Genomic DNA, 5,753 nt, shown 5'->3' on the forward strand with positions numbered 1-5,753 from the left:
GCGCATGCCTGTAATTCCGGCTACTCGGAAGACTGAGGCGGAAGGATCGCTGGAGCCCAGCAGGCGAGGCTGCGGTGGCTGGGAGCGGCCACTGCACTCCAGTCTGGGCGACCGAGTGAGACTCAACTCAAAAATAAATAAATAAAACAAATAAATAAATAAATAAATAAATTTATGGCAAAGTAGGCAAGGCTATCTGGTTTAGTCCCAAATTCACATCCCTCTTCTGCCACAACACCTTCTCCCCAATTCCAAACATTAAAAAAATAAAAAGGCTGGGTGCAGTGGCTCATGCCTATAATCCCAGCACTTTGGGAGGCCGAGATGAAAGGATTGCCTGAGTTCATGGGTTCGAGATCAGCCCTGAAAACTTGGCAAGACCTTATCTCTACAACAAATCAAAAAATTAGTTGGGCGTGATAGGCACATGCCTGTACTTCCAGCTACTTGGAAGGCTGAGGCAGATGGATCACCTGAGGCTAGCAGGTTGAAGCTGCAGTGGCCGAGAGCATGCCACTGCACTCCAGCCTGGCCAACAGAGTGAGACTCCAACTCAAAAATAAAATAAAATAAAATTCAGAACCAAGCATAAGCAATCCAAAGTGTGTAGCTGGTTCCCTCAGCTGAAGTGGACTTCTACTTTCTTTGAACCTTCCTAACACTTTGCATATACGTTTGTGGCATGTCATTTTTTACAATATTATTACAGGTGCTTTTGTATTTTTACACTAGATTATGAACAAGGATATTCTGGGGGTTTTTTGTTTTTTGTTTTGAGTTGGAGTATCACTCTGTCATCCAGGCTGGAGTGCAATGGCATGCTCACAGTCACTGTAGTCTTGACTTGCTGGACTCAAATAATCCTTCCGTCTCAGTCTTCCAAGTACAGGCATGTGCTACCATGCTCAGGTCATTTTTTTCATTTATTGTAGAGGTGAGGTCTCAACAAATTGCCCCAGGCTGGTCTTAAACTCCTGAGCTCAAGCAATCAACTTGCCTCAGCCTCCCAAATTGAACAAGGATATTCTTTATCAACAAATGTTTCTTTCCTCTCTCACCTCAATTATGTTTCCTCCCCCATCGCTGCTTCCTTCCCTTGTTTCTTTGCATCCATCCATTCAAAAAATATTTATTCAGCGCTTACTGTGCTGCAGGCATTACTCTAGATGCTAAGGATACAGCATGAATTCCTGGTCTCACAGAACATATGGGTGCCCAACAAATTTCTTATTATTCTCCAAATGTACCACATAATTTCATGACTTAATGTCTGCACAAGCTGTGGTTTCTGCCTAGAATACATAGAGAGTTCCTAAGTCCTCTCCATGTCAGCATGGAAGGCCTTTATTAACTCCCCAGGTAGAGCTGGTTCTCTTGTTTGTGTTCCCTTAATAACCAGTGCTTTCATCCACTTTGACATTTCTACTCCCCACTTTGATGGTTCAAGTCCTTATGTCTTTCTCCCCTTTAAATTCTAAGCATCTTGAGGTTAGGGTTCTATATGGCCATCAACTACATGGCAGAGTACTTAACACATATGGGAACTCAGTAAAGATCTGTTGGCTTTTTTTTTTCATTCCATGAATATGTTAATTTATTCAAACTAATAACTGCAATTTTAAAATATAAGCTTTGACGGTAGAAAGTAGAAAAGAAGGACAGCAAGAAGATTATAGAAAAAGACAGGATAAAGGTATGCAGTGGATTCTCTATGATGTGAGTTCTTTAGCATCCTGTTCTCTTCATTCTGATAAGTACAGTGACCATGTGATAAATATTTATAAGAAGGTCTGGGAGCCTCAGCTGAAAAGTATCCCAAGATACAGAAATGAAAAATTACTGTTGGATTACTGACACATAATGCAAGGAAATTTTGGGAACACGAGTCCTGAATATGCTATTAAAGAGAAAGCTTTTTCAGGACTGTTCTCATATCTATACAAAAATCTCATACAAAAATTAACTCAAAATGGGTTATGGGTTTAAATGCAACCTATAAAAACACACGACCAAATAAGGTTTATTCCAAGAAGGTATGTCTGATTCAACATTTGAAATCAATGTAAGCCACCATATTAAGGCTAAAGAACAATCATATGAACATATCATTCACTGCAGAGAAAAATATTTGACAGAATTTAACACTCATCTATGATAAAAACACTCAGAAAAATAGAAAGAGAGGGGGAACTTCTTCAATTTGATAAAGAGCATCAACAAAACACCAATACCAATTTTACACTCAGTTTTGAAAGATTGAATGCTCTCCCATTAAGATCAAGAATAAGACAAGGATATCTGCTGTTACCACTCTTATTTAACACAGTGCTGGAAGTTTTAGCCAAGGCAATAAAGCAAGAAACAGATAAAAGGCATACATATTAGAAAGGAAGCAAATAAGCTGTTCCTATTTGCAGATGTCCTAGAAAATCTCAAGGGATCTACCAAAAAAAAAAAAAACCTCAGCTGGGCTTGGTGGCTCAGTCTGTAATCCCGTGCCTTTGGGAGGGTGAGGTGAGTGAATTGCCTGAGCCCGCGGGTTCGAGATCCACCTGGGCAACTTGTCAAGACCTCATCTCTACAATATATAGGGCATGGTAGCGTGCGCCTGTAGTTCCGGCTACTTGGAAGGCTGAGGCGGAAGGATTGCCAGAGCCCACCAGGTTGAGGCTGCGGTGGCTGGGAGCAGCCACTGCACTCCAGTCTGGGCGACAGAGTGAGACTCCAACTCAAAAAAAAAGAAAAAAAACCTCCTAGGACTAATAATTCAGTCCCATAAGGTCGAAGGATACAGGATAAACATACAAAAATAAATTTACTTCTATGTATTAGCAACAAACATATGAACATAGAAAATAAAAATATGATAGCATTTATAATTGCTCTTAAAAACTGAAAGAGTATAAATCTAACAAAACATGTGAGGGTATACATGCTAAAGACTATAAAATGCTGATGAAAGAAATCAAAGAAGATCTAGATAAATGGAGAGAGATACCATGTTCATGGATTAGAAAACTCAACCTAGAACATAGTACATCTTCACAAACTGACGTACAGGTTTAATTCAATTTCCATAAAATCTCAGCAAGAATTTTTGTAGCAGATAAGATTGTTCTAAAATGTATATGAAAAGGCAAAGGAAGAAGAATAGCTAAAATAATTTTCAAAAAGAAAAATGAAGTGGGAGAAATCAGTCTACTAGATTTTAAGATTTATTATGTAGCTGCTACTGCATAAGACTATGTGCCATTGGTAGAGAGACAGACACACAGAAAAACAGAACAGGCTAATTCACAGTCTTTTTGCTAATTTCAAGTGTAAAAACAATGGAATAGAACAGAAAACCCAGCAGGGCGTAGTGGTTCATGCCTGTTATCCCAACACTTTGGAGGCTGAGGTGAGAGGATTGCCTGAGCCCAGGGGTTTGAGACCAGCCTAGGTAACATGGCAAGACTTCATCTCTACAATAAGTAAAAAAATTAGTTGGGCGTAGTGATGTACACCTACAGTTCTAGCGACTTGGAAGGCTGAGGCAGAAGGATTGCTTGAGCCCATATGGTCGAGGCTGTGGTAGCTGTGAGTATGCCACTGCACTCCAGTCTGGGTGAGAGAGTAAGACTCCAACTTAAAAACAAAACAAAACAGAAAACCCAGAAATAGACCCACACAATATGCCCAAATTACAATGGTGTATAAGCAATTCAATGAAGAAAAGATGGCCATGTTTCAAGAAATGGTGATGAAGCAACTGGGTATCCATAGAGGGGAGAAGATCTCAATCTAAGTCTCACATCTGACACAAAAACTAACTCAAAATGAATCATGGACTTAAATGCAAATGTAAAACTATAGAACATTTAGAAAAAAAGGTGAAACTCTTTGGGATCTAGGGTACCTCTCATTAAAAATCAACAAGTTCTTTCTATAGTATTCAGTGAAAACAAGCACAAACTCTGCTGAGTGCTTTGGGGATAAAAGAGACAAGACTCAAAAATACTGCTTTGAAGTAATTTACTAGATTTGCAGAGTTGTAGGAAGACATTACTATATAAAATAAGAAGCAGATTTTTATAAGTACTATAAAAAGGGATATAATATGTTATTGGGTCACTGAAGCAGGATATCAAACTTTTAGAGTGAGAGAGAACTAGAGCATGAAAGTGAGAGCAAGAGAGAAAGGAATGACTATGAACAATGAGGAAGGCAGGGTTTGATACGGTCTTGGGAAGAAAGGAGAAAAGGATATTCTTATAGAGCATATAATATAGTGTGACAAAGCCTGACCATGGAAAAAGATAAGACAGGTTCAGAAAATGGGGAATAGTCTTTTCTGAATGTGGAAAAAGAGGACAGGAGGAGTTTGGAGGTCCTAGAAAGCCTTGAATGCCACCTAAGAAGTTTAATTTTTTTCCATTATTTATGATGGGGAACCACTGAAGAGAAGAGATTAGCAGATAAGTGTTATCTGGTGCTGTGCTCTTATCTGGCAGAGTAAGGAAGACAAACCCAAGAAAGAAAAAATAAGAGACAAGAAAACTAATTAGGAAGCTGTTGCAATAATAGTCTGCAATAGTGAGAGAAGACAGCAAACAAAATTAGGGTAATAATAATCCAGACAGAAGAAGGATGAATGCAGCGGCTTACAACTGTAGCTCTAGCACTCTGGGATGCTGAGGTGGGAGAACTGCTTGAGTCAGCAGTTTGAGACCAGCCTAGGCCACATAATGAGACCTCATCTATACAAAAAAAAAAAAATTAGCCAGGCATGGTGGCATGTGCCTGTAGTACCAGTTACTCAGGAAGCTGAAGTAGGACTACCTGAGTCCAGGAGGTCGAGACTGCAGGGAACTGTGATTGTGCCACTGCACTCCAGCTTGGATGACAGTGAGATCCTGACTCAAAAAACAAAACAAACAAAAAAAAAAGGCAATGCAAGTCACTTTACTTAACAATGGGGCTTAAAAATGTATATAGCATAGGATCTATTGTCAAGAAAGTTCTAACAAAGTTAGCATTTGTATCTAGGATCAAGGATACACTACCACCTTCCTCTGATGAAACAGAAATGACAGTTTTCATTTTGTACCCAAATCCAGTCAGAAAACAAACCATTTCACAACCATCCAGACCACAGACACAAGATGTGGGTACATATGACCCAGAAGTTGCATCACTCCTAGCTGTTGAGCAGAGAGTACATGTCACATGAAACTGTCTCTGTCCTTCAGGTTAGATCCCAAGGTCTTCAAGCATGTAGAATGAGGCCATAACTTCTTCCTATTGCTCTTGGGCCCCAGTTTAGCTTTGCAATAGCCAGATCACATCAGGAGTGTTATTCTGGTGGCAAAAGAAAGGACATGACCTGCCACACCAGGATTCAGTGAAATTCTGCCTGGAATCATGATCGTAGTGTAATATATAAAGTATTGCTGACACGTGAAAGAGTGATTTGATTTATTTTGGGGACTCAACACACTAAAGTTGAACAAGTGCCAGCTGGGTATGCTAAGGAAAAACAGATTTTGGTTTTTTTTTTTTTTTTTTTTTTAGAAAGTAAGAACTTTCTAAAGGAGTGATCCAAAGCTTCCTTTGAAAACTGGTAGAAGCCAGGCTTGGTGGCTCAGCCTATAATCTTGTGCCTTGGGAGGCTGAGGTGAGTGGATTGCCTGAGCCCGCGGGTTCAAGACCTACCTGGGCAACTTGGTGAGACCTCATCTCTACGATAAATCAAAAAAATTAGCCGGGCGTGG

This window comes from Carlito syrichta, unplaced genomic scaffold (genome assembly GCF_000164805.1).
Source record: "Carlito syrichta isolate Samal-C Ts95f unplaced genomic scaffold, Tarsius_syrichta-2.0.1 Scaffold85569, whole genome shotgun sequence".
In the NCBI taxonomy this organism is placed as follows: Eukaryota; Metazoa; Chordata; class Mammalia; order Primates; family Tarsiidae; genus Carlito; species Carlito syrichta.